Source organism: Dreissena polymorpha, chromosome 5 (genome assembly GCF_020536995.1).
Source record: "Dreissena polymorpha isolate Duluth1 chromosome 5, UMN_Dpol_1.0, whole genome shotgun sequence".
Taxonomy (NCBI): domain Eukaryota; kingdom Metazoa; phylum Mollusca; class Bivalvia; order Myida; family Dreissenidae; genus Dreissena; species Dreissena polymorpha.
Window position 1 is genome coordinate 482511 of NC_068359.1, and position 14613 is coordinate 497123.

General features: G+C 36.1%; 3 protein-coding genes across 18 annotated transcripts in view; 2 read left to right on the top strand and 1 right to left on the bottom strand.

Annotated features, from left to right (window-relative positions):
- The window catches only part of LOC127881948 (uncharacterized), a 220875-nt gene that overhangs the window by 90103 nt on the left and 116159 nt on the right, over nt 1-14613 (bottom strand). The window lies entirely within an intron of this gene.
- LOC127881951 (PRA1 family protein 3-like) overlaps nt 1-14613 on the top strand; it is a 140119-nt gene that overhangs the window by 45868 nt on the left and 79638 nt on the right. The window lies entirely within an intron of this gene.
- The window catches only part of LOC127881939 (rabenosyn-5-like), a 96527-nt gene that overhangs the window by 26182 nt on the left and 55732 nt on the right, over nt 1-14613 (top strand). The gene's annotated exons all lie outside the window — the stretch shown is intronic.

A 14613-nucleotide genomic window follows, 5' to 3' on the forward strand; every position in this document is an offset into this window, starting at 1 on the left:
CCTCAACATACATGATTGTAATGAACCGCAGCGTAAGAGTTATAAATTCAATGAAGAAAACTAGCAATGCGTAAAAATAGCGCTGTGTATTTTTTGTTCGATATTAAAAATACGTTCGGCATTAGATGCTCCCACTCTACCTGTTTCAGAATTTCGCCACAAAGTGAATAAACGTGCATGGATTTATTATTAACGCTGAGAAGGTAACATTTTTCTTATTAATTAAACTCATTTTGTAAGATTTGGTGATCATGTTGGTTTCTAATTTTGCGATAAAGTAAGAAATCGTCTGCAAATAATCTTATCTGTGCGTGTACTGTTTCAGGTATGTCATTGATATGGCAGAGGAATAATGGTCCCATAACAATACCTTGAGGTACCCCAAAGTCTACTGTCACTTTCTTTGAACATTCTCCAACGACAACTACCTGCATATATATGGTTGTTATATACGGTGTCGAACGCTTTCGAAAAGTCTAAAATCATTACACCCGTTTGGTATAAACCTCAGTCCTGTTGTATTGACAAACTTTCAACTTCACAGCCTCATTTTTTTGTAAATACACTTGCCGACGAAAGTTCATTGAACGGAGTAAAATTTAAAATTTGTCCTGGTAAATGAGCTTTTTATACTGATAAAATCATTATTTGTTGTGAAAATATTGTGTTTTCAAAATAAAAACACTATGAGCTCATTTGCATTCTACAACATTTTAGTTTGTTTACATCTGTTAAGATTGTGCGATTATAACCTTGACCCTGCCCTCCTTCTATTTTAAATTTAATTGAATTGGTTACACACTACTATGTTTTATGTTTTGTTTTTTTAAGATCGATTTGTACCATAATCAACTCACACCTACGTTTCATTGAGCCATGTTTTTCGATAAGTTTTAAATAGTATCATTTTATTCACCAATCACGTGTCTTGTATTGTCTCTATTACACAAAAACACGAAACAAAGCTAATCAATATTCAGTATGTGCACTACAAGTAGCTGTTAGAACCCACCAGGGTTCTGTTGTTGGACCCTGTCTGTTTCTGGCATACATCAATGACCTGCCAGAAAATGTCAAAAGTAAAACAAGGTTATTTGCGGATGACACAATAGTTTACCTAACAATTAAGGGACAGGCAGACGCAAACAGACTACAAGAGAACTTACAGAGACTCGAAGGCTGGGAGCGGGACTGTGCTATGGAGTTCATTCCGGATAAGTGTGAGGTGCTAAGGATCACTCGTAAAAAGAACCCCACCATCTTACAATATACCATACATGATAAAACCTTAAAATCCACCGAAACTGCTAAGTACCTTGGAGTAACCATTTCAAAAGATTTAAACTGGACCCATCACATTAATAAGATAACCTCCAAGGCAAAAAACTCCCTAAGATTCATACAGAGAAACATCAAAACTAAAAATAAGAAAATAAAAACCACAGCTTACTTCACATATGTTAGACCCCAACTAGAATACTGCTCTGTAATTTTGCAGCCTTGGCAGAAACATCTTACTTACAATATAGAAAGTGTCCAAAGAGCTGCGGCTAGATATGTTTGTAACAACTATAACTTCCAAAGTAGCGTAACCCATATGTTAAATGCTCTTGGTTGGCCCACTCTACACCATGCCTATACCACGTGACTTTTTAAGATCGTGTGGGAAGTAAAATATCAACAAAACCGCGACGCAGGTAACATTTTTTGAGGATTACTTTTTAAATATTGCACCATTTTTAATTGGATAAAGTGGAGAGCCCGCTCATTCAAGAGAGTTTTCTATACGTATCATGATTTTATAAAACAAATAAGTATTTTTTTTAGTAAAGTACAACCGCGCGTTTGAACGGTTAGAAAAAGGTAGGATCAGTGTGGGGACATAATTTTATTTTAACACAGAAACATCACCTCTGGTGAAATTAAGCAATAAACTTTATGAGCGGAGCTTACGCTATATCATTTTGCATTCATTTTCAGGTTTCTGTTATAAATTTATGAAAACAAAAACAAGAACAATATTCTTACAGTAATATGATCTGTGTGGTATACGTGTTAAGAAGGATCTGTGTGGTATCCGTGGTTTAACAATTTACGGATAAATTTAAATAATAACGACAATACATATTTTTGTGTTTTTAATACAACAACAACTACTACTACTACAACTACTACTACTACTACTACTACTACTACTACTACTACTACTACTACTACTACTACTACTACTACTACTACTAGTAGTAGTAGTAGTAGTAGTACTACTACTACTACTACTACTACTACTACTACTACTACTACTACTACTACTACTACTACTACTACTACTACAACTATTACTACTACTACTTCTACTTGTACTACTACTACTACTACTACTACTACTACTAGTACTACTACTACTACTACTACTACTACTACTACTACTACTACTACTACTACTACTACTACTACTTCTTTTTCTACTACTACTATTACTACTACTACTACTACTACTACTACTACTACTACTACTACTACTACTACTACTACTACTACTTCTACTACTACTACTACTACTACTACTACTACAACTACTATTACTACTACAATAACTACTACCACAAGTAGCAGTTGTAGTAGTAGTAGTAGTAGTAATAGCAGTAGTTATAGTAGTAGAAATAGTAGTAGTGTAGTTATAGTAGTAGAAATAGTAGTAGTAGATCTATTATTATTATTTAAAAATTGATTTATTTCAGTAACCACCTATATGACACTAGTGAACGGAAAAGGGTTAATGGAAGTAAATAAAAAGACGAAGTTTCACGAGACAGGAATGCTATACAAAAGAGGACACTAGGAGTAAGGTGGGAGCGGGCGAGACGAAACGATAGCAAATTGTTGCCAACAATAAGAATGGGGATAGACGAACACAATTGAAATTTAAACATGTGTTATGTTAAAGTATGCATGAGCGTGCTTTATCATACGGTACACATCCATGCCTCTATTATATTTCTTCAGATACTGTATACAATCGTTTGTTTTTGTATTCGAACACAAATTCTGCAATAGAAATTGTGTCAAATATTACACAGGTTGACAATAAGCAAAGGCATGTTCTTTCCTGAGTAATATGTACGTTTTAAAATCAAAGTTGAAATACAAACTGCTAAAACAATATCCAACTGACGTATTGGTTTGCCATGGATATCAAAGTGCCTTGCATCACTGTGAAGAAACTTTAAACGACAAAAAATGTTACATAGTCGACATTAATTTCTATTTTGTTGTTATTAAAAGTTGAGGGTAAGCGGTATGATATACTAAAATAAAATAATGGTCATAGTAGAAACATACGTATGTGTGTTGTTTTCATATATGTAATTCATATTGTTTCATTAGTTTATTACATAGTATAGATCTTGACAATCATTCGCCATGTGTTGGTGTTAATGTGATGTTATAAATAATGTCGTTTTATTCAGTGTAATAAGTGTATCTTTAGTGTTAATTATTTTGAAGAGACTATAAAAAGTAAATGTAGAAATATTCTATTAAATGATTATATTTGTACGATTCTCCTCTTGTGTTGTGGTGGGATGCAAGTGTGAAGAATGTCAAGACATATTTCAAATGAATGAGTATTGTATTGTATACAAAGTGTTTACTGTCAAATACCAAGGACTAGAGTAAGTATAAGCAGGCAGTTACTTATGTAACTCAATCGTGAAAATCACTTCTTATAGGAAACCTGGCTGCTTCTGATTATCGAACTAACTCTTGACAGCGGTATATAAAATTAAAATCAACGAAAAGCACATCACAAAACTTTAATCAAGTTATAATTAAAAAAAGAATCACATATTCGATAACACAAATCACAGATGCGATGTATTAATGAATAACGTAACGAAATTGCACAATTATTTGAGAATGGTTTCAAAAGAAACACACAAACGAACTAAACGAAACATAAACAAGAGGGCCATGATGGCCCTGTATCGCTCCACTGTTTTTTTATGCGAAAAAAAACGCGCAATGCGCATGGTTTGAAATGTACTCAAGCATGTGACTTTCTCTGTCTATCCCTCGTCCCATTGGGCGCTTAAAGTTGGAAGGGTGAGCATTTTTATATATGGAAAAAGTTACTACCGTGTTAACTAAACAGACTAAAAAGCCTGTTAATTGTTCCTTTGAAGCACAGTCCCATTGCTTATAACGTAGGTACATTTATCTCTCCAAAAGATATTGTCGTTCTTTCTATTTCACATATTTTTAGATGCTGAAGATCAAATATACGCATTTGATTTGAAACAGATTCACAAGACCCGTAGGAATCAAAATGCCTTAACCCTTTACCAAACTACACATTTTGGACTTTCCCAATTTGAAAAAGGTTGCAGACGACAATTAAATTGTAATGGAATATTAAGGAAATAATCAGGTAGGGTAGAAATAATTGTGATAAAAGGAGAAATTGCTCATCTTGAGCAATTTCTCATTTTATCATAATTTTTTATAAAGTCGTCAGCTATAAACCGTAAAATCCTGTTGGTGTTTGGTAAAGGGTTAATAATCTCTGGTTCCTTCTTAGAGCCTTTCACACATTTTTAACAAATACAATAGTAGCATCTTTCTTTGTAAAGAATCATCTCAAACAAGGGCTGTTTGTAAAACATGCATGCCCCCCCATATGGGCTGTCAGTTGTAGTGGCAGCCATTGAGTGAATGCATTTTTTGGCACTGTGACCTTGACCTTTGACCTAGTGACCTGAAAATCAATAGGGGTCCATCTGTGAGTCATGATTAATGTACCTATGAAGTTTCATGATCCTAGGCGTTAGCTTTCTTTAGTTATCATCCGGAAACCATTTTTTTGTGTGAAGTCACCGTGACCTTGACCTTTGACCTAGTGACCTGAAAATCAATAGGGGTCATCTGCGAGTCATGATAAATGTACCTATGAAGTTTCATGATCCTAGGCGTAAGTGTTCTTGAGTTATAATCCGGAAACCATTTTTCTAAGTTGAGTCACCGTGACCTTTGACCTAGTGACCTGAAAATCAATAGGGGTAATCTGCGAGTCATGATCCATGTACCTATGAAGTTTCATGATCCTAGGAATAAGCGTTCTTGAGTTATCATCCAGAAAACATTTTACTATTTAGGGTCACAGTGACTTTGACCTTTCACCTGAGAATCAATAGGGGTCATCTGCGAATCATGATCAATGCAACTATGAAGTTTCATGATCCTAGGCGTAAAACGTTCTTGAGTTATCATCCGGAAACCATTTTACTATTTCCGGTCGCCGTGACCTTGACCTTTGACCTAGTGACCTGAAAATCAATAGGATTCATCTGCGAGTCATGATCAATGTACCTATCAAGTTTCATGATCATAGGCATAAGCGTTCTTGAGTTATCATCCGGAAAACATTTTACTATTTCGGGTCACCGTGACCTTGACCTTTGACCTAGTGACTTCAAAATCAGCAGGGGTCATCTGCGAGTCATGATCAATGTACCTTTGAAGTGTCATGATCCTAGGCCTAAGCGTTCTTGAGTTATCATCCAGAAACCATCTGGTGGACGGACATACGGATGACGGACGGACCGACATGTGCAAAACAATAAACACCCTCTTCTTCGAAGATGGGCATACATATAATTAACAACCCACACATCCCTTAGACCAACAGGCCTGAGAATATTATGATAATCTAAAGATTATTTCTTATATTTATAAATGTATTTAAGTAAGTAATACATATGACTTCTAAGATCAATTCATAACGTTTATTAAGAAAATTATAAAATGATCAGAAATTTATATAGATCGTTGAGCAATTGACAATCATATCTCCACAATTCATGAATCACAATTCACAAATGGAACAATGAATCATTAGTTATTAAAAAGCAGCATATAGACAGTTAAGAACATCGCACTTCATTAATTCCAAAACCTTCTCTTGGATACAAAGTTTGAGTTTACAACGCAGAATCATATATTGACTTTTATGGAAATAATTATGTTCATGGAAGTTGTGATTTAAAATCAATAAGATATTATTAAACTGGTTTAAACACTACAAAAAAGACATTAAATAAACATGTCATCCACACTTTTTTATCCGGATATATGGTCACTTTCGACATATTTAAATAAATCCCGACTTTTTTCAGTTTATAAGAAAAACATTCAGAACACATGTTCTTACTTCAATTCCTTTGTAAGCAGTCACCATCTGATCTAAAATGGCACTAAATGCCAGGGTTTTATCTCATGTTTACAAGCTGTTGTTGTTGTTGTTGGTCACAGCCACACGGCCGCAGTAATCTCCCCTGGTAAACGTCATATGTTCAGTTTTGTGACCTCCCGGGACAGGGTCAAATTTGAGCCCTGGGGAATAATTTGAACAAATTTGGTAGAGAACTATAAGATATCACAACATACCAAATTTAGTAGCCCTAGGCTCTATAATTAAGAACAAGAAGATGTTTGAAGTTTGCACAAAATAGGCCTTATTTAAGCATATGTTCATTTTTGTGACCCCTAGGGCAAGGTCAAATTTGTTCCCATGGGCATAATTTGAAAAAACTAAGTAGAGAACTATTAGATGTCACAACCTACCAAATTTGATAGAAATAGGCCCAATGGTTATGGACAAGAAGATTTTTATAGTTTGCACAAAATGGGCCCAATATAAGCATATGTTCAATTTTGTGACCCCTGGGGAACGGTCAAATTTGATCCCAGGGGCTTAATTTGAACAAACTTGGTAGAGGACTATAAGATGTCATTACATACCAAATTTGGTAGCTCTATGCCATACGGTTATGGACTAGAAGATTTTTATGCCCCCCAGGGGCATAATTTGAACAAACTTGGTAGAGGACTATTAGATGTCACTACATACAAAATTTGGTAGCCCTAGGCCCAATGGTTATAGACAAGAAGATTTTTAAAGTTTTCACAAAATAGGCCTTATATAAGCAAATTTTCAATTTTTTGACCCCCCCGGGGTAGGGTCAAATTTGATCCCAGGGGCTTAATTTGAACAAACTTGGTAGAGGACAATAAGATGTTACTACATACCAAATTTGGTAGCCCTTGGCCCAATGGTTATGGACAAGAAGATTTTTAAAGTTTTCACAAAATAGGCCTTATATAAGCAAATGTTCAATTTTTTGACCCCCGGGGCAGAGTCAAATGTGACCCCAGGGGCATAATTTGAACAAACTTGGTAGAAGACTATAAGATGTCACTACATAGCAAATGTGGTAGCCCTAGGCCCAATGGTTATGGTTAAAAAGATTTTTAAAGTTTGCACAAAGTAGGCCCTATATAAGCAAATTTTCTATTTTTTATCCCCCCCACCCGGGCAGGGTCAAATTTGACCCCAGAGGCATAATTTGAACAAACTTGGTAGAGGACTATAAGATGTCACTACATAGAAAATTTGGTAGCCCTAGGCCCAATGGTTATGGACAAGAAGATTTTTAAAGTTTGCACAAAATAGGCCTTATAAAAGCAAATTTTCAATTTTTTACCCCCCCGGGGCAGGTTCAAATTTGACCCCAGGGGCATAGATTGAACAAACTTGGTAGAAAACTATAAGATGTCACTACATAGCAAATTTGATAGCCCTAGGCCCAATGGTTATGGACAAGAAGATTTTTAAAGTTTGCACAAAAAAGGCCTTATATAGCAAATTTTCAATTTTTTAACCCCCCGGGGCAGGGTCAAATTTGACCCCAGGGGCATAATTTGAACAAACTTGGTAGAGGACTATAAGATGTCACTACATACCAAATTTGGTAGCCCTACGCCATACGGTTATGGACAAGAAGATTTATAAAGTTTTCACAAAATAGGCCTTATACAAGCAAATTTTCAATTTTTTGACCCCTCCTGGGAAGGGTCAAATTTGATCCCAGGGGCTTAATTTGACAAACTTGGTAGAGGACAATAAGATGTCACTACATACCAAATTTGGTAGCCCTTGGCCCAATGGTTATGGACAAGAAGATTTTTAAAGTTTTCACAAAATAGGCCTTATATAAGCAAATGTTCAATTTTTTGACCCCCGGGGCAGAGTCAAATGTGACCCCAGGGGCATAATTTGAACAAACTTGGTAGAAGACTATAAGATGTCACTACATAGCAAATGTGGTAGCCCTAGGCCCAATGGTTATGGTTAAAAAGATTTTTAAAGTTTGCACAAAGTAGGCCCTATATAAGCAAATTTTCTATTTTTTATCCCCACCCCCCCCGGGGCAGGGTCAAATTTGACCCCAGAGGCATAATTTGAACAAACTTGGTAGAGGACTATAAGATGTCACTACATAGAAAATTTGGTAACCCTAGGCCCAATGGTTATGGACAAGACGATTTTTAAAGTTTGCACAAAATAGGCCTTATAAAAGCAAATTTTCAATTTTTTAACCCCCCGGGGCAGGTTCAAATTTGACCCCAGGGGCATAGATTGAACAAACTTGGTAGAAAACTATAAGATGTCACTACATAGCAAATTTGATAGCCCTAGGCCCATCGGTTATGGACAAGAAGATTTTTAAAGTTTGCACAAAATAGGCCTTATATAGCAAATTTTCAATTTTTTGACCCCCCGGGGCAGGGTCAAATTTGACCCCAGGGGCATAATTTGAACAAACTTGGTAGAGGACTATAAGATGTCACTACATACCAAATTTGGTAGCCTTACGCCATACGGTTATGGACAAGAAGATTGATAAAGTTTGCACAAAATAGGCCTTATATAAGCAAATTTTCAATTTTTTGACCCCCCGGGGCAGGGTCAAATTTGACCCCAGGGGCATTTTTTGAACAAACTTGGTAGAGGACTATAAAATGTCACTACATACCAAGTTTGGTAGCCCTAGGCCCAATGGTTCTTGACAAGAAGATTTATAAAGTTTGCACAAAATAGGCCTTATATAAGCAAATTTTCAATTTTTTGACCCCCAGGGGCAAAGTCAAATTTGACGCCAGGGGCATCATTTGAACAAATTTGAAAGAAGTTCACCACAGGAACATTCCTGAGAAATTTCATCAGAATTGGACCAGTAGTTTAGGAGAAGAAGATGTTTTAAGAAAAAGTTAACGCACGCATGCACGGACGCACGCACGCACACACGACGGACACAGGACCATGACATAAGCCCCGCTGGCCTTTGGCCAGTGGAGCTAAAAATTAACAAGAGCACCGCCTTGCGGGTGCAGACCTCTCATCTATTTTTCTTTTTAAAGGTGTAGGGACCTATCTCTGATCTCAATTTCAATCACAAAGGAGGGAGGGGTGGAGTGGAGAGGGGTGTATAGTGTGGGGGTGTGGTCATTTATTACATTATCTTCCAAAAATGAAGAAAATGCAAACAAAAATAAAAAATAATTTATTTATTGTTTTTTTTTTTTGGGGGGGGGGGGGAGATTCTTGGGTGGGATGGTTGGACGGTATTTTAAAAAAATAAAATAATAAAAATAAATATTTGTGTTTTTGAACCATGTTTGAAAAAAACAAGAGATGTGTTTGTCAGAAACACAATGCCCCCTATTGCGCCACTTTGATTTTTTTTTTACCTTTGACCTTGAAGGATGACCTTGACCTTGAACTTCCACCACTCAAAATGTGCAGCTTTATGAGAACGCTGCTTTGAACTATTTTCTTTGACCTTTGACCTTGAAGGATGACCTTGTCCATGAATGATGACCTTGACCGTGAACTTCCACCACTCAAAATGTGCAGCTTCATGATAACGCCGCTTTGAATTTTTAAATATTTTTTTTTACCTTTGACCTTGAAGGATGACCTTGACCTTGAACTTCCACCTCTCAAAATGTGCAGTTTCATGATATAGACGCTTTGAATTTATTTTGTTTACCTTTGTCCTTGAAGGATGACCTTGACCTTGAAGAATGACCTTGAACTTGAACTTCCACCACTCAAAATGTGCAGCTTCGTGAGAACGCCGCTTTGAAATTTTTATATATTTTTTTTAATTTTGACCTTGAAGGATGACCTTGACCTTAAAGGATGACCTTGCCCTTGAACTTCCACCACTCAAAATATGCAGCTTCAAGAGAACGCCGCTTTGAAATTTTTAAATTTTTTATTTGACCTTGAAGGATGACCTTGACCTTGAACTTCCACCACTCAAAATATGCAGCTTCATGAGATACACATGCATGCCAAATATCAAGTTGCTATCTTCAATATTAAAAAAATTATGGCCAATGTTAAAAATTTTGGACGGACAAACGCCATATATTTGACATTTGACCTTGAAGGATGACCTTGACCTTCACCTTTCGGCTTTCACCAATCAAAATGTTCAGCTCCATGAGATACACAGGCATGCCAAATATCAAGTTGCTATCTTCAATATTGAAAAAGTTATGGCCAATGTAAAAGTTTTCGGACGGACAGTCACCATAAATTTGACATTTGACCTTGAAGGATGACCTTGAACTTTCACCACTCAAAATGTGCAGCTCCATGAGATACACATGCATGCCATATATATAAGTTGCTATCTTCAAAAGTGAAAAAGTTATGGCCAATGTTAAAGTTTTTTAGGACGGACAGACCGACTGACATACTGACGGACAGTTCAACTGCTATATGCCACCCTACCGGGTGCATAAACATTATTTTTTGGGGGTGGGGGGTTGGGGGTATAGTGTGAGGGTGTGGTGGTCATTTATATGATGATCTTTAATAAAAAAAAATAATGAGGGGGGGATTGAGGGGGGATTCGGGTGGGGGGGGGGGGGGATTCGGGGTGGGGGGATGGTGGATGGTTTAAGTGGAGTCTATTGTGGTATGTCAGGTAAGAGTTGTTTTGTCAAAGTATCATTCGAATCTAATCATAAATAAATAATTTATGACAATTTAATCAAAATTTAATAATTTGACCTTGAGAGTCAAGGTCATTCAAAGGTCAAGGTAAAATTCAACTTTCCAGGTATAGTACCCTCATGATAGCATGAAAGTATTTGAAGTTTAAAAGCATTAGCCTTGATACTTAAGAAGAAAAGTGGATTTAAACACAAAATGTAACCATAAATTCAAAGTTACTAAGTCAAAAAAGGGCCATAATTCCGTAAAAATGACAACCAGAGTCATGCAACTTGTCCTTTACTGTCCCCTTATGATAGTTTGCGAGTGTTCCAAGTATGAAAGCAATATCTATGAAACTTTAGGGGTAAAGTGGACCAAAACACAAAACTTAACCAAATTTTCAAGTATAAAGGGCCCATAATTCCGTCAAAATGCCAGTCAGAGTTACATAACTTTGCCTGCACAGTCCCCTTACGATAGTTAGTAAGTGTTGCAAGTATGAAAGCAATAGCTTAGATACTTTAGGAATAAAATGGACGTAACCACAAAACTTAACCTAAAATTTCAATTTTCTAAGTATAAAAAGGGCACAAAATTCTGTCAAAATGCAAGCCAGAGTTATCTAACTTTGCCTGCCCAGTCCCCTTATGATAGGAAGTAAGTGTACCAAGTTTGAATGCAATAGCATTGATACTTTATGAGAAAAGTGGACCTAAACGCAAAACTTAACCGGACGCCGACGCCAACACCGACGCCGACGCCGACGCCAAGATGATGACAATAGCTCATAATTTAAAAAAAATGGATGAGCTAAAAACTAATCAAATTCGATTAACTTTAGAATCATTTTGAAAAGTAAAGTTAAAATAAAACAACGAATAAAATAACATAAAACGATAATCAAGTTACACAGAGAAACTGTAAACTACTATGATTTTTAATCAGTATTCACGGATTTATGTGAAGTCCTAGCGTGTCGAGAAAGGTTTGTTTTGCGTTGGTACGTTTTGAAACACTCCTCACACCTGTAACACTTGTCAGGCATGTGGGTCTTGACGTGCTCTTTCAGGTCATGCTCATTCCTAACTGCCAACCCACACTGGTCACATTTCACCAATCCCTCTGTTTTGCACTTTTCTCGTGAGCCGCGAGTAGGTACTTGTCCGCAAAGCTCCTGCCTTCTAATACGGTAGGCATCCTGAGAAAAAAACAACACTATTTTATTCACGTGACATTTCAATGCGTAAACACGCTATTTCAATAATGTTAGTATCAGAGGACACGCGTTCGTTATTTTTTAATTACCAACGATTTTACGATTATTAAGATATTTCAAAATATATGATAACCTGATAGATGAGATATTTTGTATATTTGTGTTGTTTCAAGAAAATCCGTTCATCTGTTTGTTAGTATAACTGTATAAAAATGTAACTATTTTTACGGTATTTTATCTTACCTGAAATGCTTTCTCACAGCAGTAATAGTTTCCAGAGTTAACGTGTCTAATAGTGTGGCGCAATAACCCAGCTCTGGTCTTCAACATTTTTCCGCATTCGGAGCATTGAGCCATACCTTTAAGCAAATATAATATTTAAAATAACATACGATACACTACTTCACGATACAGTAGTGTTTGGCACCAAAATAACAAGGGAATTTAATACAATAACATTAAGTGTACACTTTAAGTTAAGCATGGAATTGTCATCGATTTTAGATGCTAGAGCGTAAGATTTTAATATAATAATGAAGATTTTATAGCAGGCCTGTATATGTATAAGTTCAACAAGCGGTAAAAGCGTAGTGCATAGCCATTATGTGTAATACATGCTATCGCATTTAAAAATCCAGTTTCAAAACCATTGCTGACAATCATATTTTTAAACAACTGCATACATGTAGAACTGAACAACTTAAAAACAGTATACCACACAGATCCTTCTAAAAACGTATACCGCACAGATCATATTACTGAAAGAATAATTTTCTTGATCTTCTTTTCGTAAATATATAACAGAAACATACAAATGAATGCAAAATGATATATTGTAAGCCCCGCTCACAAAGTTTATTGCTTAATTTCACCAGAGGTGACGTTTCTGTGTGAAAATAAAATGTCCCCACACTGATCCTACCTTTTTTCTAACCGTTCAAACGCGCGGTTGCACTTTACTGAAAAAATACTTAAATGTTTTATAAAATCATGATACCTTTAGAAAACTGTAATCAATGAGCGGGCTCTCCACTTTATCCCATTAAAAATGGTGAAATATTTAATCAAAGTACTGATAGTACTGGTGTGACGATGCTTTTGAGAGGATGGATATAAAAGCATCAAGTTAAGTTTATCTACATCACCACAATCACCACAATTGTGTATGTTGGTACGAAAAAAAAATTGGTACAAAAATTTTGCGAAAAAAAATTGGGTATGAAAACAAATTTGGGTACGAAAAAATATTTGGGAACAAAAAAATTAGGACCGAAAATTTTTTGGGTACGAAAAAAAATTGGGGATGAAAAAAAATGGGTACGAAAAAAAAATGGGTACGAAAAATTTTAGGTACGGAAAAAAATTGGGGGAACGGGAAAGTAGTACCCGTGGGGAACTTGACCCATACTCGCACATTTTCGGCCCTTTCCGTCAAACATCAGATAAGTTCATCGAAGGCAATAGAATGAATACACATTTCGGAAGCGGTAATGCGGTCCTACCTACGCGCGTCAAAATGTAAGCGAAATATGTACACAAGTATGTCAGGAATGATTAAATTAACGAAGAAAATCGTGTATTGATGTAAGTTTTTTAAGAAATGTGCAGAAAATATATTAAACAAGAGCTATGTTTGTGAAACACAATGCCCCCTGCTGTGCAGCTTTGAAGCCATATATTTTACCTTTGACCTTGAAGGATGACCTTTACCTTTCACCACTCAAAATGTGCAGCTCCATAACATACACATGCATGCCGAATATGGAGTTGCTATCTTCAATTTTGCAAAATTTGACCTTTTACCTTGACCTTGAAGGATGACCTTGACCTTTCACCAATCAGTATGTGCAGCTCTATGAGATACGCATGCACGCCAATATTGAAAAAGTTATTGCAAATGTTAAAGATTTTGGACAGACAGACGCTTTATATTTGACATTTGACCTTGAAGGATGACCTTCACCTTCACCTTTCACAACTGAAAATGTGCAGCTCCATGAGATGCACATGTATGCCAAATATCAAGTTGCTATTTTCAATATTAAAAAAGTTATGGCCATTAAAGTTTTCGGACGGACGGATATCGACAGATCGACTGACACACTGACTGACTGACTGACAGTTCAACTGATATAGGCCACCCTACCGGGAGCATAAAAAGCAATGGCGATATTTTTCTCAGCCACATAATTGTTAATAGTTTGATATAACAAAATGAAAGTGAAAGTAGAACTGTCAAAAATGACAACCTGTCAACGTGTTGTTTTTGCTGGCACGAGAGGGCGTTTACACTCAATGTGTTCACATTTTGACCATAGGCTTTGTCAATTAACTTTTATAGTATGGGTAGCTTTGATATTATTTATTGCTATCATGTAACTGCATGATTGTGCATATGTTAACAATACACAAAGCATAAATAATGATATAAATATACTGATTGAGCTTATAATAATCTGAGAACTATAGCCAGGTCAATTAAGGACTAAAAATACAATTTTGTGTCCTGATTTCATGAAGAAATGACCATGCATGTCCTAGATTTCAAATT